The 14,418-nt window shown below is 39.5% G+C and overlaps 1 long non-coding RNA gene across 1 annotated transcript in view; it reads right to left on the reverse strand.

Moving 5' to 3' along the window:
- Nucleotides 1–14,401, reverse strand: part of LOC112654664 (uncharacterized) — a 126,043-nt gene extending 111,642 nt beyond the window's left edge. Inside the window, exon 1 of the long non-coding RNA XR_007402324.1 lies at nucleotides 13,927–14,401. This is a non-coding gene — a long non-coding RNA (uncharacterized LOC112654664). The remainder of the gene's footprint in view (nucleotides 1–13,926) is intronic.
- Between the last annotated feature and the right edge of the window lie 17 nt (nucleotides 14,402–14,418).

A 14,418-nucleotide genomic window follows, 5' to 3' on the forward strand; every position in this document is an offset into this window, starting at 1 on the left:
TGGGGGTGCCTGGGTGCCAGTCGGTTCAGCTTCTGCCTTTGGCTCAGGATGTGATCTCAGGGTCCTGGGATTGAGCTCTTCATTAGGCTTCTTACTCAGCAGAGAGCCTGCTTCTCCCTCTCTTCCCACTCATTCTCTCTCTCACTATCTCTCTATCTCCATCTCTCTCAAAGAAATAAAATCTTTTAAAAAAATCTGGTCTGATGCTGACTGATGTTGAGTACTTTCTCATGTGTCTGTTGCTTGTTTGTATGTTTTCTTTGGAGAAATGTTTGTTCATGTCTTCTGCCCATTTCTTGACTGGATTTTTTGGGTTTTGGGTGTTGAGTTTGATAAATTCTTTATAGATTTTGGATTCTAGCCCTTTATCTGATAAGACATTTGCAAATATCTTCTCCTATTCCATATGTGGCCTATTAGTTTTGTTGATCATTTCCTTTGCTGTGCAACACTTTTTATCTTGATAAAATCCCAGTAGTTCATTTTTGCTTTTGTTTCTTTTGCCTTTGGAGACATGATTAGCAAGAAGTTGCTGTGGCCAAGGTCAAAGAGGTTGCTGCCTGCATTCTCCTCTAGGATTTTGATAGATTCCTGTCTCATTTAGGTCTTTTATCCATTTTCTGTTTATTTTTGGTGTATGGTGTGAAAAAGTGGTGCAATTTCATTCTTCTACATGTGGCTGTCCAATTTTCCCAACACCATTTGTTGAAGAGACTGTCTTTTTTCTATTGGATATTCTTTCCTGCTTTGTTGAAGATCAGTTGACCATTGAGGTTAGGGTCCATTTCTGGGTTCTCTATTCTGTTCCTTGGATCTATGTGTCTGTTTTTGTGCCAGTACTATACTGTCTTGATGATTACAGCTTTGTAATAGAGCTTAAAGTCCAGAATTGTGATGCTTCCAGCTTTTGTTTTCTTTTTCAGCACTCTTTTGGCTATTTGAGGTCTTTTCTGGCTCCATACAAATTTTGGAATTGTTTGTTCCAGCTCCATGAAAAAAATCATCTTTTTGCACCAGACGTCTCAAAAATTCTTTCTTGGCCTTCAGCTCCGGACCTCACCAACATTCTAAAACTTCATCATCAGTAAGCAACCCTGAAGCCATGCATTTCTGTATCAGACCCGCTGCCTTTTATGCTAACTGTAATCGCTTTTCCTCTCATCATTAAGTACTGCTACTTCATTTATATCATGTCTGGATCCCTCCTCCCTCGGTGAAATTAGGAAACCTATGTTAACTGTACTATTTCCCAGTTAGCAGCTACAATTACAGATGATAGCCATGAAAGCATTTTTCAAAGAGTGTGGTACTTCTTTTACCAATGTCTTTACCTTAGGCCCCTTCTGAGGATGACAAAGTTAGAGGGTAGGGGACTGAATGGACTACACATGAAAAATCCACTCTAGCGCCTGTAGTCCCAAATTCTTTAGATTCTTCCCTCCACATTATGCCAAGGGAATTTTAGTACCTTGATTTCATTTAGTGTGGCCCCATCGAATCCAGGTTTCAGTTATCCAGAAATATTCTAGCAAGATTTGTGGAAGTAAAGGAACAGAGTGCCAGAGGGTCTTATCCCAGCAATGAAATATTTCAGCCTGGAAGTGACACGCATGACTGTCCCTCATAAGCTGTTAGCCAAAACCACATGAGCCCTCCTGTAAGGGGGACAGCAAAATGTAATGTTTTAGGGTCCTAGGAGGAGATTTAAACTGGATATGTGTCAGCACCACACTAATTAATTTAGGGCTGCTGTGAGTGATGAAGAGCAGCAATATCACAAACTATTGGTGCACCCTGATGGGACAGTCCACTTGGGTACACATCCTCCTCTTATTTCTTCTGAACCACTACCAGAATCAGTTTCCGAAATCCTCAACTTGGAGGATTGTAGCAACTGTGTTATGTAACTATTTCTTTGCTCTTTCCCAACTACCCACATCTTACATGTAAAGCACCTGCAGTGACTAATACTTTAGGTTGTACGTGGGAATAAGTCTGAACAGAAGTCTGAGCCTTTTGCTTGTACAGTTCATTGGTGCCTTGTGGACCTGCTAGGGCCAGGTTTTGTGAGTGCCACTTCTGTTTTATAATTGAATGCTATTGCACATACCCAGCATTATGGTTCAGTGATGAGATAATAGCTGGATGCTTGTTTGTTGAAGATTTTATTTATTTATTTCAGAGAGAGAGCATGCACGAGCAGGGAGGAGAGGCAGAGGGAGGAGGAGACTCCTTGCTGAGCAAGGATCCCGATAGGAGGCTCAATCCTAGGACCCTAGGAACATGACCTGAACTGAAGGCAGACACCTAACCGACTGAGCCAGCCAGGTGCCCCAGATAATAGCTGGTTGTGATGTGTGGATTAGGTTGTTAGTCACTTGGAGTACCAGTCAAATGTTGAGTTTCCATCAGGACTTAGTAAAAATTTAAGAACTGCTTTTCAAATGAGTGACAGTTATAGCATGAACTCCTCCAAAACACTGTCTAATCTGGGGCTTGCCAAAGTCTCCAAACAGCAACTCTGCTGCCAGACACTGCTAATGCCATTATATCTGCTATCCCATAAGGCCCAACAGGCATATCAGCCTAGACCTGTTGCAGAGCTCATTCTTGTTCCAGGACCCACTTAAAACTGGAAGCTGTTGGGTTATCTCATGAATGGAGTGGCGCAGCATGCCCAAATGTGGTATAGGTTGTCACCAAAATCCAGAAAACTTCGTCATACACTGTGCCTCTTTCTTTGTGGTGGCCGGTGCAAGGTACTGCCACTTGTCTCTCCGTAGAAGGAATTTCCTAATATGCCCCAAATCGTGGAACTCCTCAAAACTTCATCAAAGTGGCAGGCCCTAAACTATCACAGTTTATCTCCTTCCTTCTCCTTCCTTCCTCCTCCCTGCTCACTAGGTTCAATTAACATGGCAATAATCAATATAAAAAGAAAACTGATGTTTCATAGAATTCAATAAAAGCTAAACCTCTGTCTCAGCTATATAAATGCAAACTGCTCCTGATTTGGTTGGAAAATAATGTATTTGCCAAGTCACTGGTTGCATGTCAGGTGCTAGGATGGTGACTTGTTCCAGTCAATATACATCTAAAACTATAGCTAATGAACATCACAATCTGATTAGGTCTGCAATAGCCTATCATTTTCCAAGCCCTTCAGGTTTTTGCTCTGATCACACAGAAACATTTTATGTAGGTTTTTGTGGCAGTGGTAATTTCTACAATCCCTTCTGAAGTATCACTTACCAATTAATACTAGTGTATTGTGTGGAAAGAGTTCCAGAGACTCTAGATGGTTTTTCTTTTCATAATAGTTCTCATTCCAGACAGGGAACCAGAATGGTTCTTTGTTAGTTATCAAGTATATGTGTGTGCATTCTCACCATATATTCTATAACTCTAATAATAAACATAGTATGGATCTGCAATTCCACTAGACTCACTGTTAGCTAAATTTGGGGCAAGACTTCATGTAAAGCCTGACATCCATAAGCACCTACTTTGGTGGACTTTTGTAGTGTTTGGGGTCTCTGGGGATCAGTGTGAAATTAAGAGTCAGTATGTCATAGTTGCAAGAAGTTCTGGGTATTTCCCTTTCCTCCACGCACAGTCCCCTGGGTAAATAGCTGCAGGTTACTCTGGAGAAAGCTCTTTCCCACTCTGTGGAGGAAATTTGCTGTATAAACTAATAGCTGTCTTACCGGGTTTTTTCTGAGGCATGCAGCCCCCACCTCTGTTAAGGGGCTTCAGGTCTACACACTGCTTTAGTTCTGGGAACCTGCTATGAAGTCATGAATCCAAACAGTGATGTCTAGTTTCTTCCCAGCTGGCCTCAAAGTATTCCCTCTGTGTAAAACAGAACCTGGGTAGGCTGCCCATTTATTCCAGAACACCCCTATTACTATTCTCATTGATTCATTGTACTGACCACACCAAACATGTCTTTGTTAGGATCTACCACCTAGCCTCTACCTCTCTGAAATTCCGCTTTCCCACTGTAATCAGAAAATGCAATTTTTGAGGCATTTCCCACTGTCTTCTCTGGATGTCAAGAGAGTCACACAGAGATGCCATGCCCTTTTGCTCCCTTACCCAAGGCTTGGTAAAGGAAACAGCCTCTAGGCTTTCCCAGAGAGCATAACTAGGTGGTAGAAGAGCTGGTGGCCAATGACAGAGTTTAGAGAATCAAATCAAGAGACTGTCACTGCCTCGTTTCTTCACTATGAACCCTAGACTGCTGCTAGAAGACCAAGCCATGCTGGACACCTCATTCTGCCTTCAACACAACAGAGAATGCATCACTGGAGGAACCTAATAACTCTTCAGAACTTTAGCTCCAAGGAGTTTGAGAAATGTGCTTTCTAGCTCAGTGGACTTGTGCCTAACCACAAGTCTTTTACTCTGGCAGAAGGGAAGAAAAGATAAGTGTGGGAGAATTACTTCTAATCTTCTTCTCAACTGGTTCCCCCTCATTACCATTTAAACATGTTCAAATCACTGTTGTTTTCTGTCATTTCTGGAAGAAAAAAACTTTCCCTCATCTCCATATCCCCCTTTTCTATATGGTTCTATATCAGGAAAGAATTGTCCTCAAATACTTATTTATTGGTGGATGTAAGAAGATCTAAATTCAGCATAGGAAAGAAAGCTCTGGATATCAAAATGCAATGTACAAAACTGACAGCTCTGGACTGACTAGAAGTTGAAGACTGTTCCAGTGTCCGGCCATTTATTAACCTCACCAGGTATGGTATGCAGAATAATGGGCCCCAAAGGTGTTCTTGTCCTACTTCCAGAAATTATGAATATGTTACCTTGCATGGCAAAAGGAATTTTGCAAATGTGATTAAGGATCTTGAGATTATTTTAAATTATTTGGGCAGTACCAATCTAATCACATGGGTGTTTAAAAGTATAAGATGGGGGTCCCTGGGTGGCTGTCAGTTAAGCATCTGCCTTTGGCTCAGGTCATGATCCTGGGGTCCTGGGATCGAGCCCCATCTTGGGCTCCCTGCTCAGCAGAGAGTCGGCTCGTTCCTCTCCCTCTGCCCCTATGCCCCCACTCATGTGCTCTCTCTTTCTCTCAAGTAAATAAATAAAATCTTTAAATAAATCAAAGTAAAAGATGAAGAAAAAAGAGGTGACTCTAAAAAAGGAACTCAACTTACTGCTAATGGCTTTGAAGGTAGAGGAAGAAGACCACAAACCAAGGATGTTGACATCCTCTAGAAATTGTGAACAGCCCTCAGCTGATGGCTAGCAAGGACAGGAGCATTAGTCCTACAACTTCAAGGAGCTGAATTCTGCCAATGACTTGAATGAGCAAGGAAAGACATTCTCCCTAGAGTCTAAGGAATGTTAGTTACCCTGCCAACTCCCGGGTTTTAGCTCTTTGAGGTTCCTGCCTCAGAACTGTATAGCCACTATGTTTGTGGTTGTTTGCTATGGCAGCAATAGAAAATAAATCAAACAAGATACTTTTGCCACAGAAGTCTTCCTTCCTGAGGACACGGATTATAAAACTAGGGTCCCTGAGATTCGGGGAGTTGAAAAAATTAGTTCTAGGGCAGCTGCCTGACTTTTATATCCTAACCTAGAGTTCCAGGGAGAGAATCAAGTAGGAAGGAAAAAAACAAAGACCCTGCTCTCCTGTTTTCCCTTTCCAAATGAGAAAATTTGAAAGCACAGATCATAGGATTTACACAATAGCAACAAAAAAATTCTCATTCTACCTCTACATAGTGAAGATGATACATAAATAAAAGCTCTGATTACACTGGCCCAAGCCTGGTGGGACTCCAGTCATAGCTATGCATGTACAGAATACTGGTTCTACAGTGCAGGAGAGGTATTAATTCTTACCCTACCTCCATATCCTAGCTATTAATTCTTACCCCACCCCCATAGCCCCATAGGATTCGTGCTTTACATGACTTTACACAAGCGCAATTCACAGCTTGAAATTACTCCATAGAGAGCTCTCCTATTTGAAGAAGAAAACTCTCCTGGGCACCTGGGTAGTTCAGTCAGTTTAAGTGCCTGCCTTCAGCTCAGGTCATGATTCCAGGGTCCTGGGGATCGAGTCCCACATCAGGCTCCCTACTGCACAGGCAGCCTGCTTCCCCCTCTCCCTGCCAAATGTGCTTGTGCTCTGTCAAATACATAAATAAAATCTTTAAAAAAAGAAGAAGAAGAAAGAAAGAAGAAAGAAAAAGAAAGAAAGAAGAAAAAGAAAGAAAGAAAAGAAAGAAAGAAAGGAAAAGAAGAAAAGAAAAGAAAAGAAAAGAAAAGAAAAGAAAAGAAAAGAAAAGAAAAAAAAGAAAAGAAAACTATTCCACCACAGTAGACCAAAATCCTCCCATGAATTCTCTTTACCTCATATAAGTCAAAGCCTTCTTTCTATGGGGATCACCATAGTCTAGCATCTAATATACAAATGAATGACATATTATCTTTGTTTAAATCCTAAAATAATTTATCTCAGTATAAAAAGTTTTCCTTTCTCATATTTTTTGTTACGCACAAAATCTTCTTCCTTACCAAAAATACCTTCTCTGCCAAAACTTCTGAATTATCTAAATTTGGATGTTACTTAGTAAAGTTATTAGAGGTTTCTCAAATTTCTTTTAGACTGTAAGTTGGTATTTCAGAAATGTCACTTAAATCAGCCTGAAAATAAAATATTCATAGAGATAAGAAGGAAAAAAACCAACTTCCCTACCAGACGGAGCTACTGGAAAGTTCATATAGTGAGTAATAATTTATAGAAAGGATAATTTATTATTTACCAGGCAAGTTGTTTGTGCCATTCACAGCATCTTCTTCACTTAAGTGACAAAGGCCAATATATACTACCAAGGATCATCAGGTAGTTTAAGATGCTTTATCACCTTTCTTGTGAGGAAACTATAGCGCCCTATGGTCATTTATCCAGTAATTCTAATTACACGCTTTTCAAGATGAGGGTAAATGTTTTATCATTTAAATATTTATTTCAGTAGTTTAAACAGAGCCTTTATAAAGAAAAATCAATATAAAAGCTAATGGAAGAAACAAGAATCAAGAATGTAAAAATTAAGTCTATAACCAAAGAGAGCCATCAGAAATTGTTAGACAAGCGCTGGAAATGTGGGAAGTAGCAATTGGGATAAAACAAGAAGCAAGGGCAAGGACAAAAGCAAATTCAAGTTAGAAACACAGGTAGAAGACCCTAAAACAGCAATTCCCGAACTCTGCTCAGGGGCATGGGATGCTGGAGTGAATTCACAAGGCACCACAGGATATTTTTAATTTTTGAAACACAGAAACATCCACAAGACATTTTATGAATGTTTACAATTAGGTTGTTTGGTCCTAATTACATAATAAATGGAACTATGCAGTATTTCTTAGGCTCAAGGGCACCAAGAAAAAATTAGAGATTTTAACAGTTCTATAAAACAAGAAAATATGGGAATGTCTGTCTTATGGACATTCTAGGGTTCAAAAGACATAGGTTACCCAGAGTAGAATCAGAAAAGTAGAGCAAGGGACGCCTGGGTGGTTCAGCGGTTGAGCGTCTGCCTTTGGCTCAGGGCGTGATCCCAGGGTCCTGGGATCAAGTCCTACATCAGGCTCCCTGCATGGAGCCTGCTTCTCCCTCTGCCTATTGGTCTGCCTTTCTCTCTCTGTGTGTCTCTCATGAATAAGTAAATAAAATCTTAAAAAAAAAAAAAAGAAAGAAAGAAAGAAAAGAAGAGCAAAAGTAAAAAGGACAGCACCTCCAGCCTCTATATGCTTAGTTATACCTAATATATCTACTACCCAGTTGGTAGTTATAACCAGTTATACCTAGTAGGGCCTTTCTTTCATTCTATCCTGGCTGTAAAGAAAGGAACCTTTGTGCTCTATTACTCTGAATTTACTGCAGGATCTCTTCAAAATCAATGAATCTTGCTTGTAAATCAGAAATCTTTCTCTTAATAACAAAAACAAAACTTTGATTTTTCAATGTTGGTTTGGGGACTAAATAACTAGAGTTCTACAAATACTTAGTATGAGAAAGTCTACTAAAATCTAAATACTTCTTGGGCACCTGAGTGGCTCAGTGGATGAGCATCTACCTTTGGCTCAGGTTGTGATCCTGGGGTCCTGGGATTGAGGCCCACATCAGGCTCCCCTCTGGGAGCCTGCTTCTCCCTCTGCCTGTGTCTCTGCCTATGTCTCTGTGTCTCTTATGAATAAATAAATAAAATCTTTTTAAAAAATTAAATACTTCTTTAGTGAAAAAATGAACTTTATGTTGAGATTCAGTCAGCAATAAAAGTCCATTATAGAAGTTTTAGAATTTACTATAGATGAGGGGTTGTCAAACTTTTTATGTAAAAGGCCAGATACTTTTATTTATTTTTTTAACAACTCTAAAAATGTAAGAGCCAATTGAAAGCAGTGGGTACATTCATATTGTTGTCAACTGATCTCCAGATCCCATTATATCTTGAAAAACTGAAACTCTGTACCCACTGAAATAACAGTTCCCCATTTCCCCTTGTATACTAGTACACAGAGCAGCACTGGACACCATTAGGGGATAGAAAGGAGGACTCCATGGTCAGGGTCAAAAGGTCAAAGTATGTACACCACTGTTCAGCAACAATATTCCAATAGGCAAAAAATAGAAACCCAAATGCCCACTGACAGGTGAATGGAGAAACAACATGTAGTATACACATACAACAGCATACTAGTCAGCCTTAAGAAAGTTCTGATACCAACTGAATGGACCTTAAAAAACATTACACTAAGTGAAATATGCCAGATGTAAAATGGACAAATACTAATGACTTCACTTACATGAAGTACCTAGAACAAATTCATAGAGACAGAAAGTAGGAGAGTGATTACTAGGAACTGGGGCGGGGTGGGGGGTGCGGACAGTTGGTGTCAAATAGATACAAAGTTTCAGTTTGGGACAATGAAAAAAATCCCCCATGGATTCTGTGGTGACAGTTTTGCAACAATATGACAGTTTTGCAACAACAACATGAAGTACTTTATGCCATGGAACTATACACCTAAAAATGGTTAAACAGTAAATTTTACATTATGTTATTTTACTACAGTAAAAAAAAATTGCAAAAACAGTTCTTAGCTCATGAGCCATACAGAAATAGACTGCAGACCACAATTGGGTTGCAGGCCATAGTTTGCTCTGAATCATAAGATCCACTAAACAAAATGAAGAAAATGACATGAAATACTTAGAAATTTTTTTGTCCAAGTCATTATAATTCATTTTTATTTTAATATGAACGTTAAAAAGATTTCACATTTCATTTATTGGTTACATTTACCAAAACTTGTAAGTGCAACCAAAAAAAAAAAAAACTTGAGAGAAGTATCTTGAAGATGAGGTCAAAAGGTATATAAAGACGGACATATGGGATGCCTGAGTGGCTCGGCGGTTGAGTGTCTCCCTCCAGCTCAGGGCGTGATCCCGGGATCCGGGATCGAGTTGTTCCACATCAGGCTCCTGGCAGGGAGTCTGCTTCTCCCTCTGCCTGTGTGTGTGTGTGTGTGTGTGTGTGTGTGTGTGTCTGTCTCTCATGAATAAATAAAGTCTTTAAAAATATAAAAATAAAAAAAATAAATAAAAAAAATAAAAAAATAAAAATAAAGACAGACATATATGTAGAAATCTGGTAATACATATAAGTATGCAGAGCTTTACCTATCATAGATGGAGAGGAGGTAGAAATGAAAAATAAATCATGGTGTCTTCAGTGAAGCTTAAAATGTAGTCTGAACAATGGGTAGGTAAAGCTGACACTTAATGGGCAAGAATACTCAGTTTCAAAGTTCAGATTTTAAAGTTTGATATTACAGTTTGTTCCACTTTTATCTTCTCCATTCATTTGGTACACAGTAGGCTATTTTCCCTCCCATTTTGGGGGAGGAGAAAAAAATGACACTTTACAGAATCAAGCATAATATAAGGACCTGCTCATATCCCTTCCCTGCATTTGCAACCTTTAAATCACTCAGGCTGCCCAAGACACTGTATCTAGGCTTAAAATCAGCTCTACACAAAAATTCATTTTAAACAAGAAGCCTGGGCAGCCCTGGTGGCTTAGTGGTTTAGCGCTGCCTTCAGCCCAGGGCATGATCCTGGAGACCCAGGATCGAGTCCCACATCGGGCTCCCTGCATGGAGCCTGCTTCTCCCTCTGCCTGTGTCTCTGCCTCTCTCTCTCTTTCTCTAATAAATAAATAATCTTTTTTTTTAAAAGGCATTAAACAAGAAGCCTTTTTCAAATCAGTAGAGTATACATAGTTACAGAGACAAAGGACATGGTTCCAGTTATCTTGTCACTGGCACAGACATATAACAACCCTAAACAGAGAAGTAAAACATTAATTTTCATTATGTTTACGGATTCTTTTTAAGACTTTATTGCTTTCCCAGGAGTTTTAGATTTACAACAAAATTGAGCAAAAGGCACAGAGAATTCCTATATAACCACTGTCCCCCCACATGCACAGCCTCTCCCATTATCAGTATTGTTCACCAGAAGAGTACACGTTTTACCAAGGATGAATCTACATCAAGACAGCAAAATTACCCAAAGTCCACTGTTTACCTTAGAGTTCATTCGTGGATTTGGACAAAAGCATAGAGACTTATATTCACCATCATAATATATGGAATATTTACATTGCCCTAAAAATCCTCTATACTTTGCCTATTCATCTCTCCCTTGTCCCCATCTGGCAACCACTGATTTTTTTTACTGTCTCCATAGTTTTGTCTTTTCCAGTATGACACATCATTGGAATCATAAGGTGTAGCCTTTTCAGATTGGCTTCTTTCACTTAGTAGTATTAAGTTTCCTCCATGTCTTTTTATAGCTTGATAGCACAGTTCTTTTCAGTGCTAAATAATATTCCATCATCTGAATGTACCACTGTTTATTAATCCACTTGTCTACCAAGTTGCTTCTAAGTTTTGTCAATTATGAGTAAAGGTGATTTAAACGCAGATGTGCAGGTTTCTGTGTGGACATAAGGTTTCACCTCCTTTGGGTAAATAGTAACAAGTGCAATTGCTAGATCACATGGTAAGGATATGTTTCATTTTATAAGAAACTTACAAACTATCTTCCAAAGTGGTGGCACCATTTTGCATTCCCACTAACAAAGTATGAGAATCCTTTTGCTCCACATCCTCACCAGTATTTGGTGTTGTCAGTGTTCTGGATTTTGGCCATTCTAATAGGTGTGTAGTGGTCGTTTTGTTTTACTTTGCATTTCCCTAATGATATGACGTAGAGTTCTCTTTGTATATACTCATTTGACATCTGTATTATCTTCTTTGGTGAGGTCTGTTAAGCTAGTTGGCCCATTTTTTTAATGAGTTATTTTCTTATTGTTGAGTTTTAAAGGCTCTTTATACATTTTGTATAATAGTCCTTTATCAGCTGTATTTTTCGCAAATATTTCTCCCAGTCTGTGTCTTGTTTTCTCAATTCTTCTAAGGCCATTGATTCTTCAAGTCAGGAACTAGGTCAGAGAGCAGAAATGGCTCGCTTCTGGTCCACAAGTCTATGGCCTTAGCTGAAGAGTGGCTCAAATGGCCGAGAGCTGCAATCTGATTCTCCATTCATGTACCTGGTACCTGAGCTAGCTGGAGGGCTGGGCTCAGCTGTGACTGTCAAATGAGAGTATTTCAAGGAGTCTCCTTATAGTTACGGGCTTTTCACAGCACACCAGACACAGGTAGTCAGACTTCTTACACGATGGCTGAGAGTTCCCAAAATAAGTGTTTCAATAGGCAATATGGAGTTGTATGGCTTTTTATGACCTAGCCTCTGAAGTCACATATGGTGATTATGATCACTTTCACTATATTCCATTGTATAAGTCAATCATAAGCCCAACCAGATTTCAGGGGAGGGGACACAAGGTATACCTTTCTATGGAAAGGACATCAAAGAAGTTGTAGTCCTATTTTAAAACTACCATATAGAGAGATATAGAGATATATGCCAAAGAGCTAACAGTGCCCACCTCCCAGGGTCCCTCAAAGTGAATTTTATTAACTCATTATTTTAAGTCAGACTAACCCAAACACATCTTTCATGGATGGCAAAATTCCATCTACTTATTTTCATATACTACAGTAACAAACAGAAACTTTGTTTTATCTATATAAACTGCATCCAGAATGACTAATATCTTACTTTTGGCCGTATACCATCTGCCAGTTACAACCATTTCTTATTTTCCAAACACTGAGAAGTTCAGATCCACCCTCAGGCTTAGGCTAAGTCATATCCAGAAAGAATACAGAGAATACCTATAGCAAGTAAAGCAAGTAGATTTGGATCATTTCAGCATTATGATTGCTGAAATTGGTGGCCATTGTCTATATCAGTGATTGCTAGACTTTAGGATTTCATGAACCAAGAAAAATTTCAGAAATAAAATAAACCAGATGGGGGCAAATATAGTTACCAACATTTTATTTTCCTAGGAAAAATATTTAGAAAACAACTGCTCTATAGCTATCATCACATAAAAGAATGGACAATTTCAAAATAAAGCACAATCCTTAAGAGTAAGTCTTACTAAATGAAAACTCACTATATATTTTTTTTTCTCATTTCTCTGCTAATCTGCAGAAACTTCCCCATAGTTGAACCCCAGTTCACAAACTGGTATGTAAAACCACTTGTGCATCTGACATTCTGGTCTCTTCCATCTCTTGATTTATTCTAATAGTTCTAGAACTTTAGCTTGCTCCTAGGAACATGGGTCTAAAAGACATACAAATAAGTAATTATAATACAGCATGAATGCTGTAAGGATACAGGGGGAAATGTCACAGAAGGTTTCATCCACTGAGTGAAAAAAGTTTGCTCATGTGCAAGAATGAGGAAGACTATTAAAGGTGGCAACGACTATGGCTGAAAGCACAGAGGCCATCTGTGTGTGCGGTATATCCAAGGAAGATATATATACTGTGTCCCAAAAAAGTAAGTAGTGGTTATACTTGGTTGTAGAATAAGGGTTACTTTTCTTCATTCTTCTATTTTCTGAAATTTAACAATGGAATATGCATTAATTTAATGGCCAGGAAATAAACAACTATCGTAATTTTGTAGACTACCCTAGGAAGAAAAAACAAAAGGCCTATTTCCCTTTAAGAAAGCAGTTCATATTAAAAGAAGCCAGGTTGGAAAACGGAGATGTTAAGGACTTGGAAGATGGGTGCAGAAATCCAGCTCCAGAATCTGGCTAGGACAGATGACAAGGGGAAGATAACACTCCCTCAGTGCCTCTGTGAGAATTCTAAGCTGGCTGCACTCAATACTCAGGTCTTCTTGTCCACGGAGTCATTAGTCAGAAATTCTCAGGTGGCAGGTGCTGACAGGTCACTGCTTAGCAGTGCTTCTGGAGTCAAGGCACCAAGGTTAGAATTCCGGCTCTAGCACTAAGTAGCTCAAAGAGCAAAAGCAAATGACCAAACCACTTGAACCTGTTTCCTCATCTGTAACGTGGAAAACTGCCTGCCTTTCTGGATTTTGGTACAGATCAACTGATATAATGTAGGTAAAGAATTTAGTACAATGCCTGCCCCTAAGAAAATGAGAATTACAATGTAGGACACTTTTGTATATATATATATATATATATATATATATATATATATATATATATAATCGATCAGTTAGATATTTGTTTGCTTTAGTGGTTTTGAAAGGCTTTAAGATCCTACTTGCCATGTGTTCTATAGGTTTAGCTAACAGCTGTAAGTACACAAAAAGTCTGTCAGTTGGAATGTCAAAACCTTTTGAAACTTAGACACATGAGAGTGTTTAACACAAGTTCTGAATGCAGAAGGGATATTAATTATCTGCTGTTGCTTCTAAAATTAAGCTACCTTTAGAATGTTCTGCAGGATCCAGAAGTAACAGCCCTCCCCTAGATTCTAACAACTGATAGAAAACGAGGAGGACGCTTCGGATTCTTCACGGACTTCTTCCAGCGGGCTGCCCCATCCACCGCCAGAGAGAATCGGAGATGCGCGCAGATAAAAGGCTCAGTTCTAGGTCTTACCCAGGCTCTCTTAATGCTGGAATACAGTCAACAGAAGAATGTAGGAGGTCTTCCTCAAGTCTTTTCAAACAATCCCTACAGCTTCCAGAATTCTGTTCACGGGCCACTGGGCCCCCAGGTACCAACTCCAACAACTTGCGTCCCCCTCCTCTCTTTCCATCCTACTAACCTTGCTACGCCTCTCTGCAGCCCCGCCCCCTGCAAATGACCAATCAGAGAGGGTACAGTGAGCCGGATGGGGTGGGCCCAGTTTGGCGCTGTCGACGAATCAGCACCCTCAAACAGCGGGGGCGGAAGCGGAAGCCCTGGGTTGGCC

The sequence above is a fragment of the Canis lupus genome, chromosome 15, assembly GCF_003254725.2.
Source record: "Canis lupus dingo isolate Sandy chromosome 15, ASM325472v2, whole genome shotgun sequence".
Lineage (NCBI taxonomy): Eukaryota > Metazoa > Chordata > Mammalia > Carnivora > Canidae > Canis > Canis lupus.